Below are 21,981 nucleotides of genomic sequence, written 5' to 3'. Positions count from 1 at the left end.
TTCGAATAAAAGTTTGACTTTTAATCATACTTGGATACCGCCTCTGGACTTTCTTTTCTACTCACCTATATATATACATATACACCTTAAGATACTTATACTTAATTTATTATATATATCATGCATATATAAAAAAGATACGTCTATTGTTTACAAGCTAACATGGCTCTTCCCACATAAAACAATTGCCATAGTCCAATTGTGTTTATAATTATAATTTAATGATTATTAAATATAAAACAAGGTCTAGTAAAATATGCAGTTTTTATTTTATTTAATTGATTTTCTATAATCTGACTGTGTGAAGTGCAATAGCTTAACATGTTCTGGAAATTATTTATAGCATGTGTTTCCCAAAGTGAACCTTTCATAGCAGACAACAAGTGTAGTTAAAAAATATTAACACAATTGTGCACTAACATCGCTTGAGAGCAATCAATAGTCCTTTCCTTTTTGTGCACATATTGGGCCAGATTACAAGTGGAGCACTATTTAACGCTCCAGGGGCCCGATCCGATATGCAGCGTTGCCCGCAAAAGCCGGCAACGCCAAATATTGCGCTGGTTTGGTATCACATATACGGCGTAACCTAGAAGTTACGCTCGTATATTTCACCCTTCGGCCGTAGTTTTTTGGCCCATAGAGTGATATACCAAACCCGCGCAGTTTGGTATCCAATATACAGCGTTAGGACTTACGTGGCGAAAATGGAGAAATCTTACTCCATTTTCACCTTGCCACAAAATGCAGGCGTAGTAAGCCTTACGCTGAGTATTGGAGCCCCGTAACTCCCTAAACTACCTGCAAAATAAAACCTAACACCTAACGCATGCGCAATGTCTATCTACCTGTCAACCGCAATCCCCCGCCGCAATCCCTAATAAAGTGTTTCACCCCTAAACCGCCGCTCCCGGACCCCGCTGCCACCTACATTATATGTATTACCCCCAATCTGATCCCCCTACACCGCCGCCACCTATATTAAATTTATTACCCCCTAATCTGAGCCCCCTACACCGCCGCCACCTATATTATATGTATTACCCCCTAATGTGAGCCCCCTACCCCGCCGCCACCTACATTAACTATATTAACCCCTAATATGATTCCCCTACACCGCCGTCAGCTATATTAAATTTATTAACCCCTAATATGATTCCCCTACCCCGCCGCCAGCTATATTAAATTTATTACCCCCTAATCTGAGCCCCCTACACCGCCGCCACCTATATTATATGTATTACCCCCTAATGTGAGCCCCCTACCCCGCCGCCACCTACATTAACTATATTAACCCCTAATATGATTCCCCTACACCGTTGCCAGCTATATTAAATTTATGAAATAGAAAAAATGCCAACACTCATACACAATACTCTAGCCAGCACTCACAAAAACTCTTATGGCTTTGAAGATTTCTTCTAATTTTTCTGTAAATTTTATATGGTGTGTACTTCCAATTCTGTGTATTAAAAGGTTCCAATTTGGTCAAAATAGTGAAAATGCTTGTATAATCAATTTTATAACGTTCTTTGTATAAGACCAGCAACCAAATTCCAAGTTAAATAGCCAGCATAACACAAATGGAAAGTCAATTCTTCTCAGTGTATGCTAGGAGACTGTAGGATTCTTGTACAACTTTAGTCGACAGATTATCAAGTGTTTAGAACCCACACCGGTAAAGTAATATACATTGATATGATTCTCCGGTCCTACTCACCGCAGGGAGGGTAGATGTCTATGTCGACTGTTGTCCGATCCAGACTGAGTAAGTTCCATCTTCCGTCTGACACACGCTGGACACACCGGCTTGGCAGCGTAGTGATTACCTGCTATACAGGCTGCTGCTGTACAGAAAAAAATCAACAGGTGCATATGCTTCCAAACAGCGCTTCCCGTACGCTGGAAAATAGCAAACAGATCCAAAAGAGAGATAGGAAGCAATGCAGGCTGCACAACTCTAAATTTATTAACCCCTAATATGATTCCCCTACCCCGCCGCCAGCTATATTAAATTTATTAACCCCTAATATGATTCCCCTACACCGCCACCACCTATTTTAACTATATTAACCCCTAATCTGAGCCCCCTACACTGCCGCCACATATTTTAAATATATTAACCCCAATCTGATCCCCCTACACCGCCGCTACCTATATTAAATATATTAACCACTAAACCTAAGTCTAACCCTAACACCCCCTAACTTAATTATTATTGAAATAAATCTAAATAATATTAATATTATTAACTAAATTATTCCTATTTAAAACTAAATACTTACCTATAAAATAAACCCTAAGATAGCTACAATATAATTAATAATTACATTGTAGCTATTTTAGGGTTTATATTTATTTTACAGGTAACTTTGTATTTATTTTAACTTGGTACAATAGCTATTAAATAGTTAATAACTATTTAATAGCTACCTAGTTAAAATAATTACCAAATTACCTGTAAAATAAATCCTAACCTAAGTTACCATTACACCTAACACTACCCTATCAATAAATTAATTAAATAAACTACAATTATCTCAACTAAAATACAATTAAATACACTAAACTATATTACAAAAAAAACCCACTAAATTACAAAAAATAAAAAAATATTAGAATTTTAAGCTAATTACACCTAATCTAAGCCCCCTAATAAAGTAAAAAAGCCCCCCAAAATAATAAAATTTCCCTAACCTAAACTAAATTACAAAGTAACCAGCTCTTTTACCAGCCCTTAAAAGGGCTTTTGCAGGGCATTGCCCCAAAGTAATCAGCTCTTTTACCTGTAAAAAAAAGCAATACAATACCCCCCCAACATTACAACCCACCACCCACACACCCCTACTCTAAAACCCACCCGATCCCTCCTTAAATAAACCTAACACTACCCCATTGAAGATCACCCTACCTTGAGCCGTCTTCACCCAACCGGGCCGAACTCTTCATCCGATGCAGGCACAAGTGGTCCTCCAGCTGGGCAGAAGTCTTCATCCGATCGGGGCAGAAGAGGTCCTTCATCCGGCTGAAGTCTTCATCCAAGCGGGGCAGAAAAGGTCCTCCATCCGGAAGAAGTCTTCATCCATCCACGGCTCCATCTTCAAGACCTCCGACACGGAACATCCTCCTCGGCCGACGGACTAACGACGAATGAAGGTTCCTTTAAATGACGTCATCCAAGATGGCGTCCCTCGAATTCCGATTGCCTGATAGGATTCTATCAGCCAATTGGAATTAAGGTAGGAAAAATCCGATTGGTTGATTGAATCAGCCAATCAGATTGAAGTTTAATCCGATTGGCTGATTAGAATTGACGTTGCATTCTATTGGCTTTTTTTTTACAGGTAAAAGAGCTGATTACTTTGGGGCAATGCCCCGCAAAAAGCCCTTTTAAGGGCTGGTAAAAGAGCTGGTTACTTTGTAATTTAGTTTAGGGTAGGGAAAATTTATTATTTTGGGGGGCTTTTTTATTTTATTAGGGGGCTTAGATTAGGTGTAATTAGCTTAAAATTCTTGTAATCTTTTTTTATTTTTTGTAATTTAGTGTTTGTTTTTTTTTGTAATATAGTTTAGTGTATTTAATTGTATTTTAGTTGAGATAATTGTAGTTTATTTAATTAATTTATTGATAGGGTAGTGTTAGGTGTAATGGTAACTTAGGTTAGGATTTATTTTACAGGTAATTTGGTAATTATTTTAACTAGGTAGCTATTAAATAGTTATTAACGCCTAGATTTAGAGTTTTGCGGCCAAAGGGGTGCGTTAGCTACGCATGCTTTTTTCTGGCCGCAGCTTTTAAATACCGCTGGTATTTAGAGTTCACAGAATGGCTGCGTTAGGCTCCAAAAAAGGAGCGTAGGGCATATTTACCGCAACTGCAACTCTAAATACCAGCGGTGCTTACGGATGCGGCCAGCTTAAAAAACGTGCTCGTGCACGATTCCCCCATAGGAAACAATGGGACAGTTTGAGAAAAAAAGCAGCGTTCAGCTCCTAACGCAGCCCCATTGTTTCCTATGGGGAAACACTTCCTAAGTCTGCACCTAACACCCTAACATGTACCCCGAGTCTAAACACCCCTAACCTTACACTTATTAACCTCTATTCTGCCGCCGCCGCTATCGCTGACCCCTGCATTTTATTATTAACCCCTAATCTGCCGCTCCGTACACCGCCGCAACCTACGTTATCCCTATGTACCCCTAATCTGCTGCCCCTAACACCGCCGACCCCTATATTATATTTATTAACACCTAATCTGCCCCCCACAACGTCGCTGCCATCTACCTACAATAATTAACCCCTAATCTGCCGAGCGGACCTCACCGCTACTATAATAAAGTTATTAACCCCTAATCCGCCTCGCTTCCGCCTCAATAACCCTATAATAAATAGTATTAACCCCTAATCTGCCCTCCCTAACATCGCCGACACCTAACTTCAATTATTAACCCCTAATCTGCCGACCGGATCTCGTCGCTACTCTAATAAATGGATTAACCCCTAAAGCTAAGTCTAACCCTAACACTAACACCCCCCCTAAGTTAAATATAATTTAAATCTAACAAAATAAATTAACTCTTATTAAATAAATTATTCCTATTTAAAGCTAAATACTTACCTGTAAAATAAACCCTAATATAGCTACAATATAAATTATAATTATATTGTAGCTATTTTAGGATTAATATTTATTTTCAAGGCAAACTTTGTATTTATTTTAACCAGGTACAATAGCTATTAAATAGTTAAGAACTATTTAATAGCTAAAATAGTTAAAATAATTACAAAATTACCTGTAAAATAAATCCTAACCTAAGTTACAATTAAACCTAACACTACACTATCAATAAATTAATTAAATATAATACCTACAAATAACTACAATTAAATAAACTAACTAAAGTACAAAAAATAAAAAAATATTTACAAACATTAGAAAAATATTACAACAATTTTAAACTAATTACACCTACTCTAAGCCCCCTAATAAAATAACAAAGACCCCCAAAATAAAAAAATTCCCTACCCTATTCTAAAATTAAAATAGAAAAGCTCTTTTACCTTACCAGCCCTGAAAAGGGCCCTTTGCGGGGCATCCCCCAAAGAATTCAGCTCTTTTGCCTGTAAAAAAAAACCATACAATACCCCCCCCAACATTACAACCCACCACCCACATACCCTTAATCTAACCCAAACCCCCCTTAAATAAACCTAACACTAAGCCCCTGAAGATCTCCCTACCTTGTCTTCACCATGCCGGGTTCACCGATCGATCCAGAAGAGCTCCTCCGATGTCTTGATCCAAGCCCAAGCGGGGGGCTGAAGATGTCCATGATCCGACTGAAGTCTTCATCCAAGCGGGAGCTGAAGAGGTCCATGATCGGGCTGAAGTCTTCATCCAAGCGGGAGCTGAAGAGGTCCATGATCGGGCTGAAGTCTTCTATCAAGCGGCATCTTCAATCTTCTTTCTTCCGGATCCATGTTCATCACGCCGACGCGGAACATCCATCTTCACCGATGACTTCCCGACGAATGACGGTTCCTTTAAGGGACATCATCCAAGATGGCGTCCCTCGAATTCCGATTGGCTGATAGGATTCTATCAGCCAATCGGAATTAAGGTAAGAAAATTCTGATTGGCTGATGGAATCAGCCAATCAGAATCAAGTTCAATCCGATTGGCTGATCCGATCAGCCAATAGAATGCGAGCTCAATCTGATTGGCTGATCGGATCAGCCAATCGGATTGAACTTGATTCTGATTGGCCGATTTAACTAGGTAGCTATTAAATAGTTATTAACTATTTAATAGCTATTGTACCTGGTTAAAATAAATACAAAGTTGCCTGTAAAATAAATATAAATCCTAAAATAGCTACAATATAATTATTATTTATATTGTAGCTATATTAGGGTTTATTTTACAGGTAAGTATATAGCTTTAAATAGGAATGATTAATAAGAGTTAATTTATTTTGTTAGATAAAAATTATATTTAACTTAGGGGGGTGTTAGTGTTAGGGTTAGAATTAGCTTTAGGGGTTAAAAAATTTATTAGAGTAGCGGTGAGCTCCGGTCGGCAGATTAGAGGTTAATGCTTGAAGTTAGGTGTCGGCGATGTTAGGGAGGGCAGATTAGGGATTAATACTATTTATTATAGGGTTATTGAGGCGGGAGTGAGGCGGATTAGGGGTTAATACATTTATTATAGTAGCAGTGCGGTCCGGTCGGCAGATTAGTGGTTAATAAGTGTAGGTAGGTGGCGGCGACGTTGGGGGCGGCAGATTAGGGGTTAATAAATATTATTTCACAAGAAAAAACACCCAGCGCCTATTGGATAAATTGACCCCTAGTGGTCAGCTAACAAACAATCGAAATTTAAAATTATATATCCAAGCGCCAAAAAAAAGAGGCAGGGTCTTAGCTAAAATTAATTACTTATCACTATTTATTACAATGTTCATTCCATTTCTGGAAGGAAGTACATAAATTAACAAGCAATGAAAATCAGTGACTGTTACAGTTTACTATTTCCAATTTTTTACCTTGGAGTCTCCAAGTGAATAAAGTTATTTCGTTATAACACTTATTATTGTATCTCCAATCTTATAGAATATAAGAATTCAAGTCGAGTATCACATATAAGTCAATATGAACCTTTCATTCCCTCATGGATCCATGTTAACAATCTAAAATAAGCTTACAGTAAAAATGGACTCACAGTTAAAATGGAAATTGGGCTTTCACCTGTTTACTTATTAAAATATATAGGATTTTAAGCTCACCCGTTAAAGTAATAGCAGGGATTCTTAATACCCTAGATTTTGTCTATTGCTGACAGTTTCGATTAAAAGGCTGACAACCACTAAGAAATCGGCTTATCTCTTATAGTATGCACAATAACATACACTCCTAATATCTGAGCGAGTGCCGCTATATCACAGCAGCTATCGCTATTTAATTTTTGTTAAAAAAAGGTTGATTTACGACCGAAACGCGTTGGCTGGTGAGTATATTTCTTACATTAGGACTGATATTTGCAATCTACACTATTGTTTTTATCTGTTTTAACAGAGGGATCAGTCGTGCAGCGTTATAAACACTTGGGAAGCTAAGAAACTGAGCCGCACACCATTGCAGACACACATATAAATAAACTGAAAAGGAGGATTGGCATCTCCACTGGTCCGGGGAATTAACATCATCTGGGGACACACCGAACTTATTGAAGACTAAGGTCTAATTATTTGACATTGGTTTTATTTGAAATTTTAAGGCAACATGGTTAGCCGCACATAACACTGAAGAGACAATGTATATAGACTTTTTAGGATTTTATTATTAACAGTTTCAGATTCACTTTTTCACGGTATTATAACACCACCTGGATTGTATTGATAACAGACTCTTTCACAGAAATAGCGTTTTTTAGAGCTATAAGATTTGCGTATTTTAAAGTTATAAGATTTGCAATTTTGAATGTTAAACACATGTTTAAAGGAGTGAGTAATCACTAGAAATCACCTATTCACATATTTCTTTTGTAAAGTTCGACACAAAGTTTTAGAGGTTAGCACCAATTTTGTTCATTTTGTTGTTTTAAAATTTGAATACACTGGGTTAATTTTGTATAGTTATTCAGTCACTACCATACCACGGTTATTTGAATAGTAGCTACCCGCTGGAAACACTGGTGTATCTGTCAGCAGCATAGATACTGAGCTTAGGCTCTATCAATGAGCCTAGGCTTTGGTTACATATATATCCAGAAGTAACAAAAATCAAATAGCGATAGCTGCTGTGATATAGCGGCACTCGCTCAGATATTAGGAGTGTATGTTATTGTGCATACTATAAGAGATAAGCCGATTTCTTAGTGGTTGTCAGCCTTTTAATCGAAACTGTCAGCAATAGACAAAATCTAGGGTATTAAGAATCCCTGCTATTACTTTAACGGGTGAGCTTAAAATCCTATATATTTTAATAAGGAAACAGGTGAAAGCCCAATTTCCATTTTAACTGTGAGTCCATTTTTACTGTAAGCTTATTTTAGATTGTTAACATGGATCCATGAGGGAATGAAAGGTTCATATTTACTTATATGTGATACTCGACTTGAATTTTTATATTCTATAAGATTGGAGATACAATAATAAGTGTTATAACGAAATAACTTTATTCACTTGGAGACTCCAAGGTAGAAAATGGGAAATAGTAAACTGTAACAGTCACTGATTTTCATTGCTTGTTAATTTATGTACTTCCTTCCAGAAATGGAATGAACATTGTAATAAATAGTGATAAGTAATTAATTTTAGCTAAGACCCTGCCTCTTTTTGTTGGCGCTTGGATATATAATTTTAAATTTCGATTGTTAATAAATATTATGTAGGTGTCGGCGGTATTAGGGGCAGCAGATTAGGGGTACATAGGGATAACGTAGGTGGCTGCGGTGTACGGAGCGGCAGATTAGGGGTTAAAAATTTTTAATAGAGTGGCGGCGATGTGGGGGGGCCTCGGTTTAGGGGTACATAGGTAGTTTATGGGTGTTAGTGTACTTTAGAGCACAGTAGTTAAGAGCTTTATAAACCGGCGTTAGCCCAGAAACCTCTTAACTACTGACTTTTTTCTGCGGCTGGAGTTTTGTCGTTAGATTTCTAACGCTCACTTCAGCCAAGACTCTAAATACCGGCGTTAGAAAGATCCCATTGAAAAGATAGGATACGCAAATGGCGTAGGGGGATCTGCGGTATGGAAAAGTCGCGGCTGCAAAGTGAGCGTTAGACCCTTTCCTGACTGACTCCAAATACCAGCGGGCGGTAAAAACCAGCGTTAGGAGCCTCTAACGCTGGTTTTGACGGCTACTGCCAAACTCTAAATCTAGGCCATAGTTACCTGTAAAATAAATATAAACCCTAAAATAGCTACAATGTAATTATTAATTATATTGTAGCTATCTTAGGGTTTATTTTATAGGTAAGTATTTAGTTTTAAATAGGAATAATTTAGTTAATAATATTAATATTATTTAGATTTATTTCAATTATTTCAATAATAATTAAGTTAGGGAGTGTTAGGGTTAGACTTAGGTTTAGTCTAACCCTAACACGTTAACCCTAACGCTGAAACCTGCGCCGTATATCGGATTGCGCCCAAAGTTTAGCATTAATTGCACTAGAAGTAAGGTTTTTGCGCTCATCGGGTTGCATTTGTATTTATATACCTATAAATATATATAGATGATTATATATAGGTATAGATATATACAGATATAAATAGAAATATCTATTTATAAATGCATAGAACATATTCTGCTCTGTAAACAACATTAGAATGTGAAATGTTTACAGTAAATACACACTATAATAACACGTTAAATATCTTTTTAATCTACTTAACTGCAAAGGGCTCCAATGCACTTATATAAAGTATCTCACAAAAGTAAGTACACCCCTCACATTTTTATAAATATTTTATTATATCTTTTCATGTGACAACACTGAAGAAATAACACTTTGCTACAATATAAAGTAGTAAGTGTACAGCCTGTATAACAGTGTAAATTTGCTGTCCCCTCAAAATAACTCAACACAAAGCCATTAATGTCTAAACCGATGGCAACAAAAGTGAGTACACCCCTAAGTGGAAAGGTCCAAATTGGGCCCAATTAGCCATTTTTCTTCCCCGGTGTCATGTGACTCATTAGTCTTACAAGGTCTCAGGTGTGAATGGGAAGCATGTGTGTTACATTTGGTTTTATCGCTCTCACACTCTCTCCTACTGGTCACTGGAAGTTCAACATGGCACCTCATGACAAAGAACTCTCTGAGGATCTGAAAAAAAGAATTGTTGCTCTACATAAAGATGGCCTAGGCTTTAAGAAGATTGCCAAGGCCCTGAAACTGGGCTTCAGCACAGTGGGCAAGACCATACAGCGGTTTCACCGGACAGGTTCCATTCAGAACAGGCCTCGCCATGGTCGACCAAAGAAGTTGAAGGCACATGCCAGCGCCATATCCAGAGGTTGTCTTTGGGAAATAGACGTATGAGTGCTTCCAGTATTGCTGCAGAGCTTGAAGGGGTGGGGTGTCAGCCTATCAGTGCTCAGACCATACGCCGCACACTGCATCAAATTGGTCTGCATGGCTGTCATCCCAGAAGGAAGATGATGCACAAGAAAGCCTGCAAACAGTTTACTGAAGACAAGCAGACTAATGACATGGATTACTGGATGAGACCAAGATAAACTTATTTGGTTCAGATGGTGTCAAGCATGTGTGGTGGCAACTAGGTTAGGAGTACAAAGACAAGTGTGTCTTGCCTACAGTCAAGCATGGTGGTGGGAGTGTCATGGTCTGGGCCTGCATAGTGCTGCCAGCACTGGGGAGCTACAGCTCATTGAGGGAACCATGAATGCCAACATGTACTGTGACATACTGAAGCAGAGCATGATCCGCTCCCTTCGGAGACTGGGCCGCAGGGCAGTATTCCAACATGATAACGACCCCAAACACACTTCCAAGACGACTACTACTGCCATGCTAAAGAATCTGAGGGTAAAGGTAATGGACTGGCCAAGCATGTATCCAGACTTAAACCCTATTGAGCATCTGTGGGACATCCTCAAATGGAAGGTTGGGGAGCGCAAGGTCTCTAACATCCACCAGCTATGTGATGTTGTCATGGAGGAGTGGAAGAGGACTCCAGTGGCAACCTGTGAAGCTCTGGTGAACTCCATGCCCAAGAGGGTTAAGGCAGTGCTGGAAAGTAATGGTGGCCACACGAAATATTGACATTTTGGGCCCAATTTGGACATTTCCACTTAGGGGTGTACTCACTTTTGTTGCCAACGGTTTAGACATTAATGGCTGTGTGTTGAGTTATTTTGAGGGGACAGCAAATTTACACTGTTATACAGGCTGTACACTCACTACTATACATTGTAGCCAAGTGTCATTTCTTCAGTGTTGTCACATGATATAATAAAATATTTAAAAAAATATGAGGGGTGTACTCACTTTTGTGAGATACTGTATATGTCTTGATATATGTACATATGTATTTATGTGTTTATATGGGTATCAGGGGCGTATTTAGGTTTTGTGCTGCCCTAGGCACTCAAAATTCTGCTGCCCCCCCACCCCCCACCCCACCCCAGGTTTAAGGCCTTTTTTTAGACATAATATTTTTGGGGCAGAGTGTAAAAAATTAAAAAAATAATGTCTTTTTAAGTAGATGTTCATATATATATATTAAGACATTATTTTGCAAGTCAGATGATTAAAGTGTTTATATCAGAAAAAAATACCCTTCACGGTATGATAGTTTGTCAGTAGGTAGTTGTTTAACTTTAAACATCTTCTTTGGTGATTGACAGTTATTTAAGCAAAATATCTGCTTGGATAAATATGCAATGAATATACAAACTGGCCTTTAAAAGTACTTAAAAAATACAAAAGTAGTTATGATAAGTTTAGGAATTGTATCCTAGGGGATAAAGTCACATGATACAATCATAATAAAGTATATACTTGTATTGTTTCTGAATGTATTAAATGCATACAACATATATTCAGTTGTGTTTTAAGTCACATAGTTGTATAGATTCAGCAATAAATACTTATTCTTTGCATGTATGACAGATAGACAAACAGTAAATGTACAAGTATTTAGTGACTAATCCGTTTAAGTATTTTAATGCCTAATGAAGATGTATTGAAGGGAGAAAGGCATATGCTGTTTCACAGTGGTCACATTGTAGTGCACACTGCACTGTGTAGTCTGTGTGAGTCTCAATCACGCGGTGGAGCCAGGAAGAATACCGCATTCCCTCTCAGTCCAGGCCAGGCTGCGCAAGTGAGCTTTGCCTCCACTGTCACCACGTCAAGCGCACCCACATACAATCCCATAGGATAGCAATAGCCGGGCCAGCCATTTAAGTCATTAGTAATTGGTTGATTTAGCCACCCGGCCCTGAGTTCAGTAGAGTGGCCCTAGGGACTCAAAATTCTGCTGCCCCTTAAAAATCTGCTGCCCTAGGCACCGGCCTTGTTGGCCTATGCCTTAATACGCCCCTGATGGGTATATATGTCTGTCAATACATATATAAACATATAAATACATATGTATAGATGTATATACATACATATACTGTACATTTTTAGACATTTGTATGTATGTATCTCTATGTTAAAGCCCTTTGTCTGCTTTTTTTTCTTCTAACACCTGCTGTGCTTAATCCCTCACATAAAAGACTTCTATGGGGCCTCTCTGAAAAGCTCACATCTGCTGTTGCTCGAGCGCTAAGACATAGGTCAAATAGTGGAGTTCTTTACTTACATTTAAACTGTAGTTTTGTACTGAAAGTAAGTTGAAAAAACACTGCACACATACATAATATACATACATACATATGTACACACACATATACATACCTTCCCATGCACATGCACAAACATTCATCTGCACAGATACAAATACACACACATACATATACACCTTTGAGCCTTCCTAGTTCACCTGATCAAAGACCATATCCCTTTAAATAATAAACCTTGATTTTACATTTAATATCTATAAATATGAGTGACATGCATACAGTATATATACATATTTGAATATGTTTTACATGTGTTTTGTTAAGCATATTTTCAAGCATTAACACTATATTTCAGGTCTCCAAAAGGGCTACATTTTCCATCTCTATTTTGTGCTATGCTTGAGCGCAACACTTAACTCAAGCTTTCATCCTATTGGCTGATTTAAATCAGCCAATAGGAATGCAAGTGTACCCCTATATAAAAGGGTTAACTTGCATGCAATCTTTAGTGTGTGGCTAGAGACCGTATGAAGGAGAGCTCCGTGTCGCTGGTCTGAAGAGGAGGACCGCCATTGCCGCCACCATCGCCATTGACAATGCTGCAGACACTGGGATGAAGATAGAAAATGGACCGCCGCTGATGGAAGAAGATGAAGATGGAGCGCCGCCGGGATGAAGATGGAGCACCGCCCATCATTATAGTGAGCAATCAGTCCTTAAAGGGACATTAAACACTTTGAAATGCTAATATAAAATGATAAATTGTAAAAACTCTACAATATACTTTCATTATTTATTTTGTCCCCTTTTCCTGTAATTCCATTCTGAAATTGTGAGCTTTTCAGTTACTGTTCGAATTGGAAGTGCAGAACACTGTTATATTCCACACAGCCATTGGCTGCACATATAACTATCCCTAATTGGCTACAGCAGAGAGGGTAACCTAAGTTACAACATGGCAGCTTTTATTGCTTACAATAAAGGTCTGCATTTGATTAATCTAACTGAGGCTGGAGTAATTTTCTTAATGTTTGTCTTCAAATAAGAGGTTGGCTGACCTGCACTCCGTACCTGTACCCTTAACAGTTTTCTGTTCCCTATATTGTTTTGTGTCTTTTCTTTAAATGCATCATTCTATTTAGCATTTATTTAGTGTTTATTGTCCCTTTCAGGTTGAGACATACACAGATATACACTTCCTGTTGGCCTCAAAATAAAAATTAAAAGCTTTCAAATAAAATTATTTTCGGTGAACAAAAAGGTAAACATTTTAAATAATGCTTTTTTGTTGTTGATTTCCTAAAAAATATTTTTAATTGAATCTTGAATCTACTTGACGGAGAAAAAAAATAACTTAAAAACCAAAATATATGATAATATATAGATAACTTACATACGGCTAGTTTACGAGTTGTGCATTATTGTAAAAAAGCAGCGTTAAGAGGTCCTAAAGCTGCTTTTTTATGCCCGCTGGTATTACGAGTCTTGAAGGTTTAGGGTCACCGCACACTTCTTTGGCATTACCGCAAAACGACTTACGTAAACTTTGAGTCTGTCCTGGGAGGCCAAAAAGTGAGCGGTACACCCTACCCTGTCAAGAGTCCTAACGCATTTAAAAGTCAGTAGTTATGAGTTTTATGGTACAACGTCGAAGCATAAAACTCATAACTAAAGAGCTAAAAAGTACACTAACACCTATAAACTACCTATTAACCCCTAAACCGAGGCCCTCCCGCATCGCAAATACTAAAATAAAATTTTTAACCCCTAATCTGCCGCTCCGGACACCGCCGCCACCTACATTATATGTATGAACCCCTAATCTGCTGACCCCCAACATCGCCGACACCTACATTATATTTATTAACCCCTAATCTGCCGCCCCCAATGTCGCCGCCACCTACCTACACTTATTAACCCCTAATCTGCCGCCCCCAACGTCGCCGCCACTATAATAAACATATTAACCCCTAAACCGCCGCACTCCTGCCTCGCAAACATTAGTTAAATATTATTAACCCCTAATCTGCCGGCCCTAACATCGCCGCCACCTACCTACATTTATTAACCCCTAATCTGCCGCCCCCAACGTCGCCGCCTATATATTAAAGTTATTAACCCCTAAACCTAAGTCTATCCCTAAACCTAACAACCCCTAACTTAAATATAATTTAAATAAATCTAAATAAATATTCCTATCATTAACTAAATTATTCCTTTTTAGAACTAAATACTTACCTGTAAAATAAACCCTAAGATAGCTACAATATAACTAATAGTTACATTGTAGCTAGTTTAGGGTTTATTTTTATTTTACAGGCAAGTTTGTATTTATTTTAACTAGGTAGAATAGTTATTAAATAGTTATTAACTATTTAATAACTACCTAGTTAAAATAAAGACAAATTTACCTGTAAAATAAAACCTAACCTAAGTTACACTAACACCTAACACTACACTATAATTAAATAAATTAACTAAATTAAATACAATTACCTAAATTAAATTAAATTAGCTAAAGTACAAAAAAAACACTAAATTACAGAAAATAATAAACAAATTACAGAAATTTAACCCTTTGAGTGCTAATGACGGCTCTGAGCCGTCACAGAGTTTCCCACTCTGGTGCTAATGACGGCTCAGAGCCGTCACTAGCAGTCTCCCACCTTGAGGGAGATCTGGGGGCTCCCACCCGCTCCTACCCCGTTTTGCGTGGTGACGTCACGCGCAATAATGTGATGACATCACCGTGCAGCTTTATTTATACTTAACATTGTTAAGTATAGGAGCAGGGGGCATGCTGCTTAGAAGCCTGTATCTCAGGCATCTAAGCAGCTACAGACCCCCCAAGACCCACCATTGGAATGGTAATCACATCACCTTTCCAACAGTGTAAGTCTTGCGGGTCTGAAAAAAAATAATAAAAAAGTTAAAAAAAAATGTTTAAAAAATAGAAAATAAAAAAAAAAACATTAAAACCTCTTAGCACCCAGGTGGGAAAGTGCTTAGCACTCAAAGGGTTAAACTAATTACACCTAATCTAATAGCCCTATTAAAATAAAAAATAAAAAAACAAAATAAAAAAAAACCCTAAACTAAACTACCAATAGGCATTGCCCCAAAGTAATCAGCTCTTTTACCTGTAAAAAAAATACAAACAACCCCCCCAACAGTAAAACCCACCACCCACACAACCAACCCCCCAAATAAAATACTAGCTAAAAAAACCTAAGCTCCCCATTGCCCTGAAAAGGGCATTTGGATAGGCATTGCCCTTAAAAGGGCAGTTAGCTCTTTTGCCGCCCAAACCCTAATCTAAAAAATAAAACCCACCCAATACACCCTTAAAAAAACCTAACACTAACCCCCTGAAGATCGACTTACCGGAAGACATCTTCATCCAAGCTGGGGGAAGTGGTCCTCCAGACGGGCAGAAGTCTTCATCCAAGCCGGGCAGAAGTGGTCCTCCAGACGGACAGAAGTCTTCATCCAGACGGCATCTTCTATCTTCATCCATCCGGCACGGAGGAAATCCATCTTCAAGACATCCGACGCGGAGCATCCTCTTCATCCGACGACTAAAATAGAATAAAGGTACCATTAAGTGACGTCATCCAAGATGGCGTCCCTTAGATTCCGATTGGCTGAATTCTATCAGCCAATCGGAATTAAGATAGAAAAAATCCTATTGGCTGATGCAATCAGCCAATAGGATTGAAGTTCAATCCTATTGGCTGATCCAATCAGCCAATAGGATTGAGCTTGCGTTCTATTGGCTGATTGGAAAAGCCAATAGAACTGCAACCATCTGACAGAGACGTCTAACCGTCTACGGAAGTGAACCGGAGCGTCTTCTGATGAGAAGGGTTGAAGAAAATTGCCATGCAAGTTCACTGCAGTTAGCTAAAGAAGTAGAAAGCCAAACTGGGGTGATTATTTCCCGTAACACAATACGGCGTACACTGAAGAGGAATGGCATTCCTTCTGTGGGGCTGCATGAGTGCTACTGGTGTCGGGAGCTGCATTTCATTGATGGTTTCATGAATTCACAGATGTACTGCTCTATATTGAAAGAGAAGATGCTACCATCACTCCATGCCCTTGGTGGTCCTGTAGTTTTCCAACATGACAATGATCCAAAACACAAATCTAAGGCCACTGTTACATTTCTGAAGAAGAACAGGGTGAAAGTGATGCAGTGGCCAAATATGTCTCCTGATCTGAACCCAATCGAACACCTATGGGGAATTCTGAAGAGACAAGTTGAGCATCACTCTCCATCCAGCATCCAGGCTCTAAAAGAGGTGGTTCTTGAAGAATGGAAAAAGATAGATGTTGCAATATGTTGCCAACTTGTGCATTCTATGCCTTAAAGACTTGGTGTTGTCCTTACAAATCATGGAGGTCATACAAAATACAAGATGTAGTAGTTTTTGTTGTGGGTTGTATTCATTTGTGCATCTCCTAGTTTGAGTAAACCTGAAGATTTTGTAATCTAAGTTATATTATTAAATATATATCCTGCATCAGGGGTCCAGCAGGAGCAGCCGTGTCTCTCCTGTCTGTCGTTTTTAATTTGCTTGTCTAAGTTTAAAACAGAACTAATGCCTCAATAATTCTATATATTATTCTTGGTGCCCACTAGATTAGTTGTTAATACTTAAAAGTAATTTAGCCCTCGGATTGTAAGGGTTTACCTTACTCTAGATTATTATACCTGTGGGCCCATGTATATCAGTACTTTTGAATATTTGAGCTAACCAGTATTTACTTGCAAACTGGGTTTAAGTGTTTTTAACATTTTCCTCTGCTACTATGTGAATGTGTGTTCCTAGTTTAATTAATAAAGAATTTAAGGTATGAATGATATGGAACTTTTTAATAATAGGAGTAATTTCTAAAACTATTTTTCTTGGAGTTAATACTGATTATAACTTTGTGGAATTCTTTGCTACAAACTCTATTGTATTTCTTATACAATTAGTTTATCTAGTTGTTTTGCTCTGTTCACTTAGAATCCACATCAGATGCTGGCCCCAGTGAGTAGAAATTATTAATGCAATATATTAATTAAAGGTATACTTATTGTGATACATATACTGGAGCAGCATCTGTTATTACCTAACTCCAATAATCCCCAACCCTATATGTTCTATATATTATTAAATTTACTTTCATGTAAGGAGCTAAACAAATTTTCTATAAAACTCAGTTTTGTCTAAATTCTGGAAATTGTTCTTGTGTTCATTAGGATATTGATTAAAGTCTCACTTTTCAAAAGGGGTGTACTCATTTATGCTAAGCACTGTATATATATATATATATAAAACGTTTCACAAAGGCAAGCACTCTCTGGTGTTGTAAATAACAGTTTTTACCGTGCAACAAGCAAATGAACATTTGCGGGCATCTGCCCATCCTCAGATATCTAAGCTGGTAAGCCCCCTGGGGGCTGATCGCTGGGTTCTCCTGGACTGTTTACATATATATATATATATATATATATATATATATATATAATCCATATAAGAATCTGCCCACCAACCGTCAGCCACCTGGGTGCTTAACTCTGAATAATTTAACATAAAAGTCACAGCAGCACCACAGGATTTTCACCAACATGGCACACTTATACATATATATATATATATATATATATATATATATATATATATACATTATATATATATATATTATATATATATATATCAGGGCTCAAAATTTCCACTCGCCCACTAGCCGTTGGAAATTTAACTGTGACGAGTGAAAGTTAGTGAGTTAAGTTGAATCAACATTCACTTACCGTGGGGTGCTGTAAGTAGCAAAGTAACCACATTGTATTTGATAAATGTACACTCCTACTGCACCACTGACACACATGTTGGGCTATGTGCTAAACATATTATCTGAAGAGATATTATATATCTGAAGAGATATTATATATAAGGATATGCTATTCCTCTAGAGATGTAGGGACCCCATTAGTGCTTAGACTGTTACTTCTGAGAGGGTAAACAGGAGCAGAGAAAGGGATTGGAGAGGAAAAGTGAAAGTGGAGAAGAAAGAGTTGAGAAAGTGGAGAGAAAAGACAATAGAGGAGATATATGAGAGAGGAGAAAGAGTGTAAAGAAAAGATATTGCCAGAGAGAGAAGGGAGTAATAAGAGGGATTGATGAGGGGAGGGAGTGGAGTAAGAGTTAAGAGAGGGAAGGGAGAGATTATAATTATTTTTAAAAAAATCTCCAGGTCAGCTATGACCTTCCATGACTATTAACACTCTCTGCATTCCCTCATTTCAACAACTTTCTTTTTCCATCTAGCTGTTGTCTTCCCCAAAACCCCTAGTTGATGTTGCTAACTGCAATGCACTTATTTTTGTTAATTTATTACTGTATTTAGCATAATTTAATTTGCTATATACAGTAATAAATTAACAAAAATGGCTAAACAAATGCAAGGAGAGGTGTGGCGTGTGTGGGTGTGGTTCGGGCGTGTAGTGGGTGGGATCAGTAGTGGTGAGTGACATTTTTCCATGGCTAGTATCTTAGGACTTGAAATTTTTAGCCCTGTATATATATTATTGTATCTCTTCAAACCTATTTTTTCACATTAATAAATTTCTCAACCTCAAGCATATGCAAAACGATGTAAAGTGTTAATCCAATAGTACATTTAAAAAAATGCAAGGAAGAAAAACAAAGCTTTCACCTGACTTATTTAAACATTATTCTTACTCAAAGAGCCATAATTTGCAAGCAATAGCTCATTTGCTAGGCATTTATAAAGACTTTAAAGATACTTTAAAAGCATAATGGTTGTACACTTTCAATGTTAGTTTAAAAAAAAAAACGTCACTTTGAGATTGTCACTCAGATAGATGTAATTACAGGAACATTTGTGAGCTTAAAAGAATGAGTTAAACCTGCTTCCTTTATTTGCCTGTGAGTGCTGAAAGCAGCCTTACGTTAAGTAAGTAAGAGGGACGTGAAAGACAAATTGTTTTTGTTTCATGTTCTTGTTTACTTCTATTATAAAATATAATTTGTTCTCTTGGTATCTTTTGTGTCTGGAATACTAAATGGCAGCAATTGTACAAGAATGCTATACATTTGCAACAGTTCTAGATCATAGCACTATTTCCTGCCCTGTAGTGCTCCAGACGCCTACCTACGTATCTCTTCAACATAGAATACAATGGGAACTAAAACAAATTAACAATAGAAGTAAATTGAAAAGTTTTTTTTTTTTTTTAATGGTTTGCTCTGTCTGAAATGCAAAAGAAAATGTTTGGGTTTCAAATCCCTTTAATAACTAATATGGGAGTAAGAATTTAGATGACATTAAAAATGCAAGATATATGGGAGCCTTCAGTACTTTCAAGATAGCTTAAAGGAGCTAAGTTATTGTTTAAAATGAGTCTTCTTTGTGTCTGGTCTATAATATTTTCCGTTGCGCCTCCATAAGGCTTTTTCAACTTGAGTGGAGGGTGAAAATTTACACTTCCAGGCACTGTCCTATCCTGCCTTGCCAATCCCCTAGAGTCTAGACTGCCCAGTTCCTGTAAGTACACCTGTGATGAGAGCAGGATGTGATGTCACTAGTTGGGGGCGGAGCTTAGGTCCGGTAGTCTGTGTCGCAGTTAGTTAGTGAAATCAACCTGACTAGATGTATGTTTCTGTGCTCTGTAATAAAATAGAGTTGTACCATCATTGCTGTGCGCTGCATATGTCCTGCATCTCATGACATGGTGTCAGAAGTTCTGGACTGCGCTTCTGTTCCTGATCGATTGCAATGTCAAAGTTTAACCACCTGAGCCTTTTGACTTCTCTCAGCCTGCAGCTTGGCCCACATGGCGTCAGCGGTTTCAGCGCTTCAGGATTGCTTCCAAACTGAACAAGGAGAGTGGTGATGTACAAGTTAATTCTCTTTTATACTCTATGGGGAAAGATGTGGAGCCACTGTTCAATGCTTTTACTTTCCAAGAAGGGGAAGAATTTGACTTTGATATAGTTATGGATAAACTCAGTGCCCACTTTGTGCCCAAAAGAAATGTGATTCACGAGAGAGCTTGTTTTCACAAACGTAATCAGCGTGTGGGAGAATCTGTGGAGTCATTTGTGCGCAGCCTGTATGAACTAGCTGAATTCTGTGAGTTTGGTGTTGCTAAAGAAGAGCAAATCAGAGACAGAATAGTTATTGGAATTGCAGATGCTGAAGTCTCGCTGAAGCTGCAGTTAGAGCCTGATTTAACATTAGATGGGGCTATTAGGATGGCCCGCCAGAGTGAACTGGTGAAAAAGCAGAGTGCTGATCTGAGGTCTGAGAGTATTGTGGATGAAGTGCAACAGTCCAGGAAAACTGCTAGTGAAAGGCACAGTGTGAGCGGTAGATCTAAAATAATGGAAAGGCCTAGAAGTGGATGGGCGCAACATGCCCGATGCACACGGTGCTACCGTGCCCATGATCAGTGTTATATGCCCGGCCAGAGATAAAAGATGCAGAAAATGTAACAGAATGGGCCATTTTGAAGTGGTGTGTAAAACTGACTACATTAAGGAGATGCAGGTGGACAGTGACCAGGAGAGTCAAGAAGTGTCTTTTGTGGGGTCCGTTGTGGAACGGCCAAGCTCAGAGGAAGATTGGAAAGTTACTTTTACTGTAATGGGAGCCAAAGTTGATTTTAAGATTGACACAGGAGCAGATATCACTGTAATGTCTTTTGCTGAATTTATGAAACTGCCTCGACAGCCCCAGCTGGTGAAGGTTACTACAAATGTCCATAGTCCTGGTGGCCGCATTGATTGTGTGGGGAAATTTCTTGCCAGCTGTGAGTACAAGCAAAGAAAGTTCACCATGTGGGTGCATGTGATTCGAGGTCAGTGTGTTAACAATTTATTGAGCAGAAAAGCAGCCTGTGACTTGGGCCTCGTGGCCAGAGTGAATGAGATTTCCTAAAATATGTTTGGCGAGTTGGGCCTATTGAATTGTAAACCAGTCCGTATAGCACTTAAAAGTGACGCAGTCCCATACAGTATTTCTACTCCCCGTAGAATTCCGTTCCCGCTCATGCCTCAAGTGGAGAAAGAGCTTATGCGCATGAAGTCTATGGGGGTTATTGAAGAGGTTGTTGAAGCGACTGATTGGTGTGCCCCCATTGTTCCAGTTGCAAAGAAAAACGGAAAGGTGCGCATCTGTGTGGACCTGAAAAGGTTGAATGAGGCAGTGAAGAGAGAGAGATTTGTGCTGCCAAAATTAGAAGATATAGCTCCAAAGTTGGCTAGGGCGAAGTTCTTTTCCACATTAGACGCTTCTAGCGGCTTTTGGCAGATCCCCCTGGATCCAAAGTGCCACAAACTTACTACCTTTATCACACCGGTAGGTCGGTTCTGCTACTGCAGACTCCCCTTTGGGATATCCTCCGCTCCTGAAATCTTTCAAAGGGAAATGAGTTCTCTCCTGAGTGACCACGTGGGCACAGCGGTCGTCATGGACGACATTCTAGTGTATGGGTCTACAGTGGAGGAGCATGATCAGCGTTTAAGTTGTGTGCTACAGGCTATCAAAGAGTCTGGGCTGAAGCTGAATAAAGAAAAATGTCATTTTAGGAAAACTGAATTATGTTACTTTGGGCATATCATCAACGGGGATGGCATCAAGCC

Source organism: Bombina bombina, chromosome 2, assembly GCF_027579735.1.
Source record: "Bombina bombina isolate aBomBom1 chromosome 2, aBomBom1.pri, whole genome shotgun sequence".
NCBI lineage: Eukaryota > Metazoa > Chordata > Amphibia > Anura > Bombinatoridae > Bombina > Bombina bombina.
This window is presented reverse-complemented; position numbering follows the sequence as displayed.